Genomic DNA, 14,399 nt, shown 5'->3' on the forward strand with positions numbered 1-14,399 from the left:
GCTCTCAGCCCTCTCCTGTACTCCCTGTTCACCCATGACTGCGTGGCCATGCACGCCTCTAACTCAATCATCAAGTTTGAAGACGACACTACAGTGGTAGGCTTGATTACCAACAATGACCAGACGGCCTACAGGGAGAAGGTGAGGCCCCTTGGAGTGTGGTGTCAGGAAAATAACCTCATACTCAACGTCAACAAACTAAAGGAGATGATCGTGGACTTCAGGAAACAGCAGAGGGAGCACCCCCCTATCCACATCGACGGAACAGTAGTGGAGAAGGTGGAAAGTTTTCAGTTCCTCGGCATACACATCATGGACAAACTGAAATGGTCCACCCACACAGACAGCGTGGTGAAGAAGGTGCAACAGCGCCTCTTTAACCTCAGGAGGCTGAAGACATTTGGCTTGTCACCAATAACACTCACCGACTTTTACAGATGCACAAACGAGAGCATCCTGTCGGGCTGTATCACTGCCTGATATAGCAACTGCTCAGCCCACAACCGTAAGGCTCTCCAGAAGGTAGTGAGGTCTGCACAACGCATCACCAGGGGCAAACTACCTGCCCTCCAGGACACCTACACCACCCGATCTCAAAGGAAGGCCAAAAAGATAATCAAGGACAACAACCAACCGAACCACTGCCTGTTCACCCCACTATCATCCAGGAGACAAGGTCAGTACAGGTGCATTAAAGCAGGGACTGAGATACTGAAAAACAGCTTCTATCTCAAGGCCATCAGACTGATAAACAGCCACCACTAACATTGAGTGACTGCTGCCAACACACTGACTCATCTCTAGTCACTTTAATAATGAAAATTGATGTAATAAATGTATCACTAGCCACTTTAAACAATGCCACTTAATATAATTTTTACAAACCCTACATTACTCATCTCATATGTATATACTGTACTCTATACCATCTACTGCATCTTGCCTATGCCGAAAATATGAATATTTTCTTGATCTTCAACAAGAGAAAACAAATGTTTTTGACACAACAAAAAATCAATCAATCAATCAAATTGACTTACATCAGCTGATGTCACAAAGCTCAGTATAGAAACCCAGCCTAAAACTCCAAACAGCAAGCAATGCAGGTGTAGAAGCCCGGTGGCTAGGAAAAACTCCATAGAAAGGCCAAAACCTAGGAAGAAACCTAGAGAGGAACCAGTCTATGAGGGGTGGAGATTATAAACCTAGAGAGAAACCAGGCTATGAGGGGTGGAGATTATAAACCTCGAGAGGAACCAGGCTATGAGGGGTGGAGATTATAAACCTAGGGAGGAACCAGGCTATGAAGGGTGGAGATTATAAACCTAGAGAGGAACCAGGCTATGAGGGGTGGCCAGTCTTCTGGCTGTGCCGGGTGGAGATTATAACAGAACATGGCCAAGATGTTCAAATGTTCATAAATGACCAGCAGGGTCAAATAATAATAATCACAGTGGTTGTTGAGGGTGCAACAGGTCAGCACCTCAGGAGTAAATGTCAGTTGGCTTTTCATATCCGATCATTCAGAGTATCTCTACCGTTCCTGCTGTCTCTAGAGAGTTGAAACACAAATGCTTTTTTTGTAAATTAATGAGTGTTGTAGTGTGCCCCTGGTTATCTGTAAATAAATATTGTGCACAATAACTTGTGCGGTCTGGTTTGCATAATATAAAGATTTTAAATTATTAATACTTTTACTTTTGATACTTCGGTAAATTTAAAACCAAATAGTTTTAGACTTTTACTCAAGTAATATATTTTTTTACTTTCTGGGAAGACTTTCCACTAGATGTTGGAACATTACTGCAGGGGACTTGCTTCCATTCATTCACAAGCGCATTAGTGAGTTCGGGCGACTGATGTTGGATGATTGGGCCTGGCTCTCAGTCGGTGTTCCAATTAATTCCAAAGGTGTTCGATGGGGTTGAGGTCGGGCCTCTGTGCAGGCCAGTCAAGTTGTTCCATACCGATCTTGACAAACCATTTCTGTATGGACCTCGCTTCTTGCAAGGGGGCACTGTCATGCTGAAACAGGAAAGGACAGCTAAGGATGATGTTGAAGAGTTTTAGTGTCGCCAATTGAAATTTGTTGTCTGTATATTTTATAATTTCATTGAGGACCATCAACACCACATGCCTTTTTGTATTTGATCATGTGTATGTTTTTACTGTTTTGATCTTTGTTATAGAGACAAAAATATTGGATAAGTGGTTTAGCCATACATCTCCATTTTGGATAGATTCGTGTTGATCTGATAAGGGTGTCAGTGGGCTGCCATTTTATGATCCCGTAACCAATTGTGCATGTTTGTTTTGTGCATTTTTTATAACCTATTTTGTACATAATGTTTCTGCCACCGTGTCTTTTGACCGAAAATAGTTTCTTGATTATCAGGGCAGCGATTACTCACCAAGTACTGGACTGGAGGAATTTTTCTTCTTCAACGAGTCGGACGGGAAGGATTTACTCCAGACACGCGACAAGGCCCTCATCCCCGTCATCTTCAGAAGGAAAAGACAGAGGTTTCTTGCCTTGTAAGGATCCGTCACCGAGAGGGTAATCTACTTTTACCATCGGTCCTATTAGCAAACTTACAATCAATTGATAATAAAATAGACGAACTACGTGTATATCCTACCAACGGGACATTAAAAACTGTGACATATTATGTTTCACCGAGTCGTGGTTGAACGACGACATGATTCGTCTATGACATGATACACCTGCTCCGACGCTCGTCGGATGTGCAGGGCTTGCCAACTATTACAGACTACGAAATGAAGGACAGCCGAGAGCTGCCCAGTGACACGAGCCTACCAGACTTCTATGCTCGCTTCGAGGCAAGTAACACTGAAACATGCATGAAAGCATCAGCCATTATGACTGTGTGATCACACGTGTCGGAGCCGACGTGAGTAAGACCTTTAAACAGAACAACATTCACAAGGCCGCAGGGCCAAACGGATTACCAGGACATGTACTCCGAGCATGCGCTGACCAACTGGCAAGTGTCTTCACTGACATTTACCAACACGTTTCAAGCAGACCACCATAGTCCCTGTGCCCAAGAATACCAAGGTAACCTGCCTAAATGACTACCAACCCGTAGCACTCACGTCTGTAGCCATGAAGTGCTTTGAAAGGCTGGTCTTGGCTCACATCAACATCATTATCCCAGAAACCCTAGACCCACTCCAATTTGCATACCGCCCCAACAGATCCGGGGCAGCAGGGGAGCCTAGTGGTTAGAGCTTTGGACTAGTAACCGGAAGGTTGCAAGTTCAAATCCCCGACCTGACAAGGTACATATCTGTCATTCTGCCCCTGAACAGGCAGTTAACCCACTGTTCCTTCATTGAAAATAAGAATTTGTTCTTAACTGACTTGCCTAGTTAAATAAAGGTCAAGTAAAAATCCACAGATGATGCAATCTCTATTGCCTTTTCACACCTGGACAAAAGGAACACCTATGTGAGAATGCTATTCATTGACTACAGCTCAGCGATCAACACATAGTACCCTCGAAGCTCATCAATAAGCTAAGGACCCTGGGACTAAACACCTCCCTCTGCAACTGGATCCTGGACATCCTGATGGGCCACGCCCAGCATGTCAGGGTAGGTAACAACACATCCGCCACGCTGATCCTCAACACAGGGGCCCCTCAGTGGTGCGTGCTCAGTCCCCTCCTGTACTCCCTGTTCACTCATGACTGCAAGGCACAACTCCAACGCCATCATTAAGTTTGCCGATGACACAACAACTTGATCAACGACGAGACAGCCTATAGGGAGGAGGTCAGAGACCTGGCCATGTGGTGCCAAGAAAACAACCTCTTCCTCAACGTGACCAAGACAAAGGAGATGCTTGTGGACTACAGGAAAAGGAGGACAGAGCACGCCCCCATTCTCATCAACTGTAGTGGAACAGGTTGAGATCTTCAAGTTTGGTGTCCACATCACCAACAAACTAGAATGGTCCAAACACACCAAGACAGTCATGAAGAGGGCATGACAAAACCTATTCCCCCTCAAGAGACTAAAAATATTTGGAATGGGTCCTCAGATCCTCTAAAGGTTCTACAGCTGCACCATCGAGAGCATCCTGACAGGTTGCATCACTGCCTGGTATGGCAACTTCTCGGCCTCTGACCGCAAGGCACTACAGAGGGTAGTGTGTATGGCCCAGTACATCACTGGGGTCAGGCTTCCTGCCATCCAGTACCTCTATATCAAGCGGTATCAGAGGAAGGCCCTAAAAATGGTCAAAGACTCCAGCCACCCTAGATATAGACTGTTCTGTCTGCTACCGCACGTCAAGCGGTACCGAAGCACCAAGTCTAGGACCAAAAGGTTGCTACTCTCTTACTATAATCTATGCATAGTCATTTTAATTCAACCAACAAATACATATGGCCTCAATTACCTAAAATAACCGGTGCCCCTGCAAATTGACTCTGTACCGGTACCCCCTGTATATAGCCTCCACATTGACTCTGTACCGTAATACCCTGTATATAGCCTCCACATTGACTCTGTACTGGTACCCCCTGTATATAGCCTCCACATTGACTCTGTACCGGTACCCCCTGTATATAGCGGTACCCCCTGTATATAGCCTCCACATTGACTCTGTACCGGTACCCCCTGTATATAGCCTCCACATTGACTCTGTACCGTAATACCCTGTATATAGCCTCCACATTGACTCTGTACTGGTACCCCCTGTATATAGCCTCCACATTGACTCTGTACCGGTACCCCCTGTATATAGCCTCCACATTGACTCTGTACTGGTACCCCCTGTATATAGCCTCCACATTGACTCTGTACTGGTACCCCCTGTATATAGCCTCCACATTGACTCTGTACCGGTACCCCCTGTATATAGCCTCCACATTGACTCTGTACTGGTACCCCCTGTATATAGCCTCCACATTGACTCTGTACTGGTACACCCTGTATATAGTCTCCATATTGACTCTGTACTGGTACACCCTGTATATAGTCTCCACATTGACTCTGTACTGGTACCCCCTGTATATAGCCTCCACATTGACTCTGTACTGGTACCCCCTGTATATAACCTCACTTGTTATTTTACTGCTGCTGTTTAATTATTACTTGTTACTTTGATTTAATTTTTTTCTATTTTTTACTTGACACTTATTTTAAAAAAAAAAGATCTTAACTTCTGAGAGAATCTGGTTTGAGGTCAGTGATAAAGTAGTCTACAGTACTACTGCCAAGAGATGAGCTATGGGTGTACCTACCGTAGGATTCCCCTCGAAGCCTACCATTGACTATGTACATACCCAGCGTGCAACAGAGCTGCAAGGAGTTGTGTTATGTTGTCGTTATGTTGTCGTAGTTGTGCCTAGGGGGCATAAGGAGCAGACCAGAGGAGATGTGTATGATTTTTATCAGAGCAGGCCAAAGTTTAGGCTGTGTCACAAATTCCCTATGTAGTGCACTACTTTTGACCAGAGCCCTATGTAGTGCACTACTTTTGACCAGAGCCCTATGTAGTGCACTATATAGGCAATAGGGTGCCATTTGGGACACAGACTCTTCTGCATGGTGGAGGGAAGGATCTAGCTGACTGGTGAGGGAATGAAAACCAGACCAGTCAGTTAGGAAATTCCACCCTCCCCCTCTCTCTCTCTCTCTCTCTCTCTCTCTCTCTCTCTCTCTCTCTCTCTCTCTCTCTCTCTCTCTCTCTCTCTCTCTCTCTCTGTCTCTTTCTCTCTCTCACTCTCTCTCTCCTTGAGCAGGACTCTCCCTTCTCTTCTCTCTCTCTCTTTCTCTGCAGCAAAAGCCCCCTCTTTCTTCTGATGGAATGTGTGCTAGCACTCCCTCGCTCTTTCATTATCTCTCCCACACACACAGCTGCCCCTATGAGAGGAACACCAGCAGAGATGGAAAGAGAGAGAGAGAGAGAGAGAGAGAGGGAGAGAGAGAGAGAGAGATGGAAAGAGAGAGAGAGAGAGAGAGAGAGAGAGAGAGAGAGAGAGAGAGAGAGAGAGAGAGAGAGAGAGAGAGAGAGAGAGAGAGAGAGGGAGAGAGGAGAGGGAGAGAGGGGGAGAGAGATAGAGAGGGGAGAGAGAGAGAGAGAGAGAGAGAGAGAGAGAGAGAGAGAGAGAGAGAGAGAGAGAGAGAGAGAGAGAGAGAGAGAGAGAGAGAGAGAGAAAGAGGGCGAGAGGGAGAGGGAAAGAGTGAAAGGGAAAGAGGGAGAGAGAGAAAGAGAGAGAGAAAGAGAGAGGGAAAGAAGGAGATGGCGGGAGAGAGAAAAATCCAGTGTTAGAGAGATGGAGGGAGGGAGATGGGAAATAGGGGGAAATATTTACTTGGGTATAATAAAGGACGACAGAAGGGAGGTGAGATTATATATTGAGGGAAGGAGAGACAGAGGTGAAGAAGTGGGTCAGAGTGTGAGTGAGTTCAATATGGGAGGGTGGAAAAGAGGAATGATTGGGAGAGGGAGAGAGGTATGGAGGGAGTTGGGAGGGAGTTGGGTGGGGAGAGGGAGGGAGGGAGGAATGAGGGAGTTGGGTGGGGAGAGGGAGGGAGGTATGGAGGGAGTTGGGAGGGAGTTGGGTGGGGGGGAGAGGGAGGGAGGGAGGAATGAGGGAGTTGGGTGGGGAGAGGGAGGGAGGTATGGAGGGAGTTGGGAGGGAGTTGGGTGGGGAGAGGGAGGGAGGTATGGAGGGAGTTGGGAGGGAGTTGGGTGGGGAGAGGGAGGGAGGGAGGAATGAGGGAGTTGGGTGGGGAGAGGGAGGGAGGTATGGAGGGAGTTGGGTGGGGAGAGGTATGGAGGGAGTTGGGAGGGAGTTGGGTGGGGAGAGGGAGGGAGGGAGGAATGAGGGAGTTGGGTGGGGAGAGGGAGAGAGGTATGGAGGGAGTTGGGAGGGAGTTGGGTGGGGAGAGGGAGGGAGGTATGGAGGGAGTTGGGAGGGAGTTGGGTGGGGAGAGGGAGGGAGGGAGGAATGAGGGAGTTGGGTGGGGAGAGGGAGGGAGGTATGGAGGGAGTTGGGAGGGAGTTGGGTGGGGAGGGAGGGAGGAATGAGGGAGTTGGGTGGGGAGAGGGAGAGAGGTATGGAGGGAGTTGGGAGGGAGTTGGGTGGGGAGAGGGAGGGAGGTATGGAGGGAGTTGGGAGGGAGTTGGGTGGGGAGAGGGAGGGAGGGAGGAATGAGGGAGTTGGGTGGGGAGAGGGAGGGAGGTATGGAGGGAGTTGGGTGGGGAGAGGTAGGGAGGTATGGAGGGAGGGAGTTGGGTGGGGAGAGGGAGGGAGGTATGGAGGGAGTTGGGTGGGGACAGGTAGGGAGGTATGGAGGGAGGGAGTTGGGTGGGGAGAGGGAGGGAGGTATGGAGGGAGTTGGTGGGGAGAGGCAGGGAGGGAGGGAGGTATGGGGGGAGTTGGGTGGGGAGAGGGAGGGAGAGAGGTAGGTCTGGAGGGAGTTGGGTGGGAAGAGGGAGGGAGGGAGGTAGGTCTGGAGGGAATTGGGTGGGGAGAGGGAGGTAGGTCTTGAGGGAGTTTTGTGGGGAGAGGCAGGGAGGTCTGGAGGGAATTGGGTGGGGAAGTGGCAGGGAGCTATGCTCAGATTTCATTTGGCTTTTAAAAAGTGATATTTGAAAACAGTAATCATACCACACATAAAATCTTTCAAATCTGCACCAATTTTCAATATAAATAGCTGATAGACATCGGAGTGGCCAGGTGCAGCGGAGAGGCAAGGTGCAGAGGAGAGGCCAGGTGCTGCAGAGAGGCCAGGTGCTGCAGAGAGGCCAGGTGCAGAGGTGAGGCCAGGTGCAGAGGAGAGGCCAGGTGCAGCGGAGAGGCCAGGTGCAGAGGAGAGGCCAGGTGCTGCAGAGAGGCCAGGTGCTGTAGAGAGGCCAGGTGCTGCAGAGAGGCCAGGTGCTGCAGAGAGGCCAGGTGCAGCAGAGAGGCCAGGTGCTGCAGAGAGGCCAGGTGCAGAGGAGAGGCCAGGTGCAGAGGAGAGGCCAGGTACAGAGGAGAGGCCAGGTGCAGAGGAGAGGCCAGGTGCTGCAGAGAGGCCAGGTGCAGAGGAGAGGCCAGGTGCTGTAGAGAGGCCAGGTGCTGTAGAGAGGCCAGGTGCTGTAGAGAGGCCAGGTGCAGCACAGAGGCCAGGTGCAGAGGAGAGAACAGGTACAGAGGAGAGAACAGGTACAGAGGAGAGAACAGGTACAGAGGAGAGAACAGGTACAGAGGAGAGAACAGGTACAGAGGAGAGCACAGGTACAGAGGAGAGAACAGGTACAGAGGAGAGGCCATTTTTTTTGGGGGGGGGGCATTTTGTTGTTGTTGACATCTTGAGTTGGATGAATACCCCCCCCCCCCAAACTAAGTAAATGTTGAACTGTCCATTAAGATATTACTACAGCCCATGGAGTCCTGGATAAATGTACACTCAGAAAACAGGTGCTGCTGCAGAAAACAGGTGCTACTGTAGAAAACAGGTGCTACTGTAGAAAACAGGTGCTACTGTAGAAAACAGGTGCTACTGCAGAAAACAGGTGCTACTGTAGAAAACAGGTGCTACTGCAGAAAACAGGTGCTACTGTAGAAAACAGGTGCTACTGCAGAAAACAGGTGCTACTGTATCAAGAACCTAAAAGGTTCTTCGGCTGTCCCCTTATGAGAAAGCTTTGAAGAACTACATTTGGTTCAAGGTTAAAAAAAAAATGAAAAAAAACTTTTGCTTTCAAGGTGCAACCCTTATCGGTTCCATGTAGAACCCTTTCCACGAACGGTTCTACATGGAACCGAAAAGGGTTTTTACTCGTAACCAAAAAAAGGTTCTACCTGGAACCAAAAAGGGTTCTTCTATCGGGACAGCTTTTCAGCTGAGTTTTTCAGCCGAATGAGTTCCCTACTTTCCTAAGACTACTGTTATGTGAATGACAAGGTTCAAACCTCCGTCTCTTGCGCACCACAAGGCCGTGTTAGCCCGCTGAGCTAAATCCTAGACGTTAGCTTGGGAAGCTAACCCAAGTATTCAGGAGTGAAGTCATGTTACTCATCGCGTGAGCACGGTTCGAAGTTACGCCCATTGTACTCTCACACCTTGGCCCCAAAAGAGACCAAGCCCACTGTCCAATGGTGTCCACCGTAGTCCGTATGAAAGACCTTGGTTTCACAGTATTTCAAAGAGGCTGTCAAATTTCACAGCCTGGTGCAATGCAACATGGGGTAAAGGAAGAAGACTCGTCTAAGGGTCAGGATATGTTTGTGTCGTTTCTAAATAATGTCAAATTTCACAGCCTGGTGCAATGCAACATGGGGTAAAGGAAGAAGACTCGTCTAAGGGTCAGGATATGTTTGTGTCGTTTCTAAATAATGCTGACATCTTTGAATGTACCATAAATTTGCCTATACCACAATTTAGCAGTGGGATACTCCACAGTACATGACAAGTTGTTTGCTAATGTTCTCTGTGGCACTTTCAAGTGGTTACATCTCTGTGTAAATCTTAGTTCTGTGACAGTGAGCTATAGCTTGGTCACAGACCTTTGACCATAGAAGTTAGCAAGAGAGCACAAAGATCTGGAACCAGGCTACGACACAGAGAGAGGGAGAGAGAGGGAGAGAGAGAGAGACAGAGAGACAGAGAGAGAGAGAGAGAGAGAGAGAGAGAGAGAGAGAGAGAGAGAGAGAGAGAGAGAGAGAGAGAGAGAGAGAGAGAGAGAGAGAGAGAGAGAGAGAGAGAGAGAGAGAGAGAGAGAGAGAGAGACAGAGAGAGAGACTGAGAGAGACTGAGAGACTGAGAGAGAGAGAGAGAGAGAGAGAGAGAGAGAGAGAGAGAGAGAGAGACAGAGAGAGAGACAGAGAGAGAGACAGAGAGAGAGACAGAGAGAGAGAGAGCTGACTAAAGATCAGAAGAAACCAGCCTGATTTACTGTCCTCATCTCAACCTTCAGCTAAACCTTCTCGTGTTTTACTCACCATGCCTGTGTCCCAAATGACACCCTGTACCCTACAAAAGGCCCTGGTCAATAGTAGTGCACTACAGGGTGCCATTTCAGAACCAGGCCATGAGCTGTTGTGATGGTCTTTCTCCCCTGTCCCATGCCTGCTCAATCTAAACCTGTAAGGTCCTTCTGTCCTGTGGACTATGTCTGTCTCCTGATCTAAATCTCCAGGGGAAATATTCCTCTGGCCTCGACGGTGAGTTCTCAATAGGAGAGCCATGGAAACAACGGGCTCTTTAAGGCTTGGTCCTTTGGTACCACTTCAGTGTTACATTTCCTTGCATGTGTATATATATATATATTTCCTTCTTTCTTTCGGCAGATTCTTGTCCTTGAGCTTTTTTGGAGGGAACAACGGGGTTGAAAGAGAAAACATGCGGGGATGGAGAGAGGAGAGGGGGCTTCCTCTTAGATCTCCCCCCAATACATCCCGGTGTTGGATATGAAAATATATGATGGTATAATGTGTTCAGTATGCAAGCTTGAAGAAAACCATATGAACAGGAGGCCAGACAAAGAGCCTACTGTGCTCCAAGTACGACTACTCCCCCCCTCCTCTCCCCCCTCTTTTTCCTCTCTGTCTGATTCAATCGAGGGAGCTGAGGAGAGCGAGAGAGAGAGAGAGAGAGAGAGAGAGAGAGAGAGAGAGAGAGAGAGAGAGAGAGAGAGAGAGAGTGAGAAAGAGAGTGAGAGAGAGAGTGAGAGAGAGAGAGTGAGAAAGAGAGAGAGAGAGAGAGAGAGAGAGAGAGAGAGAGAGAGAGAGAGAGAGAGAGAGAAAAGAGAGTGAGAGAGAGAGTGAGAAAGAGAGTGAGAGAGAGTGAGAGAGAGAGAGAGAGAGAGAGAGAGAGAGAGAGAGAGAGAGAGAGAGAGAGAGAGAGAGAGAGAGAGAGAGAGAGAGAGAGAGAGAGAGAGAGTGAGTGAGAAAGAGAGAGCGAGAGAGAGAGAGAGAGTGAGAAAGAGAGTGAGAGAGAGAGTGAGAGAGAGAGAGAGAGAGAGAGAGAGAGAGAGAGAGAGAGAGAGAGAGAGAGAGAGAGAGAGAGAGAGAGAGAGAGAGAGAGAGAGAGAGAGAGAGAGAGAGAGAGAGAGAGAGAGAGAGAGAGAGAGAGAGAGAGAGAGAGAGAGAGAGAGAGAGAGAGAGAGAGAGAGAGGAGGGAGGGTGGGTTGGGGGAATAGAGAGATTCCTACTCAGAGAGAGAGAGAGAGGGAAAGAGAGAGTGAGAGAGAGAGAGAGAGTCCGTCCCAGAGAGAGGAAGAAGGGGGAACTCTGAGGAGCTGAAAGGGGGCAGTACAAACTAGCCGCGAGCCTCTCACACACCGACCCACCGGAGTACAGGTGAGCTGCAACCACCATACAACTACTCTACAGCTGCTATCTGTTATACAGGAATGTTCTACAGTTCGGCTTGTAACGCCTAGATTAGACTTTTTGGCACAGTAACTGTTTTGCTGCATGTGGACTTGTACTTTGAGTTTTACTTATAGTCAATTATGTTGATTTGTCAGTTGTTAGCCTACCTCTCTGAGGGGGGGAATGGACAGAGTGCATGGGACTACAAGGTAAAATAATATATTAAACAACGAGGAAACATAAACTTTGAAATGTCAACTTTTGAACTAACTGATGACAAACATCTGTCGGTTGCCGTTGAGTCACTTTCCATTCTTGCAGGTTGTATAGTCTGCAGGTTTACAGAGGGGGCTGGTTAGCTGATGGCTACATTAGCACTGCGGTCAGCTAGAGCTGTCACTGATAGACTAGCCTATTGTCTTGACTGTGACTGTGTGGAGTCTTGATGTGGCCAGCCCTGGTTAGAGACTTAGAGCAGCGATGTAGAGTATTGACTGTGACTGTGTGGAGTCTGGATGTGGCCAGCCCTGGTTAGAGACTGACAGCAGAGGTGTAGAGTATTGACTGTGACTGTGTGGAGTCTGGATGTGGCCAGCCCTGGTTAGAGACTTAGAGCAGCGATGTAGAGTATTGACTGTGACTGTGTGGAGTCTGGATGTGGCCAGCCCTGGTTAGAGACTGACAGCAGAGGTGTAGAGTATTGACTGTGACTGTGTGGAGTCTGGATGTGGCCAGCCCTGGTTAGAGACTGACAGCAGAGGTGTATTGTCTTGACTGACTGTGTGGAGTCTGGATGTGGCCAGCCCTGGTTAGAGACTTAGAGCAGCGATGTAGAGTATTGACTGTGACTGTGTGGAGTCTGGATGTGGCCAGCCCTGGTTAGAGACTTAGAGCAGCGATGTAGAGTATTGACTGTGACTGTGTGGAGTCTGGATGTGGCCAGCCCTGGTTAGAGACTGACAGCAGAGGTGTAGAGTATTGACTGTGACTGTGTGGAGTCTGGATGTGGCCAGCCCTGGTTAGAGACTTAGAGCAGCGATGTAGAGTATTGACTGTGACTGTGTGGAGTCTGGATGTGGCCAGCCCTGGTTAGAGACTGACAGCAGAGGTGTAGAGTATTGACTGTGACTGTGTGGAGTCTGGATGTGGCCAGCCCTGGTTAGAGACTGACAGCAGAGGTGTATTGTCTTGACTGACTGTGTGGAGTCTGGATGTGGCCAGCCCTGGTTAGAGACTTAGAGCAGCAATGTAGAGTATTGACTGTGACTGTGTGGAGTCTGGATGTGGCCAGCCCTGGTTAGAGACTTAGAGCAGCGATGTAGAGTATTGACTGTGACTGTGTGGAGTCTGGATGTGGCCAGCCCTGGTTAGAGACTGACAGCAGAGGTGTAGAGTATTGACTGTGACTGTGTGGAGTCTGGATGTGGCCAGCCCTGGTTAGAGACTTAGAGCAGCGATGTAGAGTATTGACTGTGACTGTGTGGAGTCTGGATGTGGCCAGCCCTGGTTAGAGACTGACAGCAGAGGTGTAGAGTATTGACTGTGACTGTGTGGAGTCTGGATGTGGCCAGCCCTGGTTAGAGACTGACAGCAGAGGTGTATTGTCTTGACTGACTGTGTGGAGTCTGGATGTGGCCAGCCCTGGTTAGAGACTTAGAGCAGCGATGTAGAGTATTGACTGTGACTGTGTGGAGTCTGGATGTGGCCAGCCCTGGTTAGAGACTTAGAGCAGCGATGTAGAGTATTGACTGTGACTGTGTGGAGTCTGGATGTGGCCAGCCCTGGTTAGAGACTGACAGCAGAGGTGTATTGTCTTGACTGACTGTGTGGAGTCTGGATGTGGCCAGCCCTGGTTAGAGACTTAGAGCAGCGATGTAGAGTATTGACTGTGACTGTGTGGAGTCTTGATGTGGCCAGCCCTGGTTAGAGACTTAGAGCAGCGATGTAGAGTATTGACTGTGACTGTGTGGAGTCTTGATGTGGCCAGCCCTGGTTAGTGACTTAGAGTAGAGGTGTAGAGTATTGACTGTGACTGTGTGGAGTCTGGATGTGGCCAGCCCTGGTTAGTGACTTAGAGTAGAGGTGTAGAGTATTGACTGTGACTGTGTGGAGTCTTGATGTGGCCAGCCCTGGTTAGAGACTTAGAGTAGAGGTGTAGAGTATTGACTGTGACTGTGTGGAGTCTTGATGTGGCCAGCCCTGGTTAGTGACTTAGAGTAGAGGTGTAGAGTATTGACTGTGACTGTGTGGAGTCTTGATGTGGCCAGCCCTGGTTAGAGACTTAGAGTAGAGGTGTAGAGTATTGACTGTGACTGTGTGGAGTCTGGATGTGGCCAGCCCTGGTTAGTGACTTAGAGTAGAGGTGTATTGTCTTGACTGTGACTGTGTGGAGTCTGGATGTGGCCAGCCCTGGTTAGAGACTGACAGCAGAGGTGTATTGTCTTGACTGACTGTGTGGAGTCTGGATGTGGCCAGCCCTGGTTAGAGACTTAGAGTAGAGGTGTATTGTCTTGACTGACTGTGTGGAGTCTGGATGTGGCCAGCCCTGGTTAGAGACTTAGAGTAGAGGTGTAGAGTATTGACTGTGACTGTGTGGAGTCTGGATGTGGCCAGCCCTGGTTAGAGACTTAGAGTAGAGGTGTATTGTCTTGACTGTGACTGTGTGGAGTCTTGATGTGGCCAGCCCTGGTTAGAGACTTAGAGTAGAGGTGTATTGTCTTGACTGACTGTGTGGAGTCTGGATGTGGCCAGCCCTGGTTAGAGACTTAGAGTAGAGGTGTAGAGTATTGACTGTGACTGTGTGGAGTCTGGATGTGGCCAGCCCTGGTTAGAGACTTAGAGTAGAGGTGTAGAGTATTGACTGTGACTGTGTGGAGTCTGGATGTGGCCAGCCCTGGTTAGGGACATAGAGCAACGGTATCGTGTAACATTAGACGAGCGTATCAGATGAAGGGTTCGCCAGCTGGAGACTGCATTACCTTCCTGTGATACAGCAGGTGAGGACCAGTATATGAGAGGAAATAACAGGCTTTTGTTTTGCCTTACGTTACCATACAAATG

General features: G+C 48.8%; 1 protein-coding gene across 3 annotated transcripts in view; it reads left to right on the top strand.

The window, feature by feature from the left end:
- The first annotated feature begins 11,193 nt into the window (after nt 1–11,193).
- The window catches only part of LOC123993759 (synaptopodin), a 49,273-nt gene continuing 46,067 nt past the window's right edge, over nt 11,194–14,399 (top strand). For 2 of the 3 annotated variants that reach the window (XM_046296235.1, XM_046296232.1), the window contains exon 1: nt 11,194–11,324. The gene's annotated coding sequence lies outside the window, so the exon portion shown is untranslated. Of the gene's footprint in view, nt 11,325–11,413; nt 11,549–14,399 lie in introns of those variants that run through there. The other variant, XM_046296233.1, reaches the window with a different exon arrangement.

Source organism: Oncorhynchus gorbuscha, linkage group LG13 (genome assembly GCF_021184085.1).
Source record: "Oncorhynchus gorbuscha isolate QuinsamMale2020 ecotype Even-year linkage group LG13, OgorEven_v1.0, whole genome shotgun sequence".
NCBI lineage: Eukaryota > Metazoa > Chordata > Actinopteri > Salmoniformes > Salmonidae > Oncorhynchus > Oncorhynchus gorbuscha.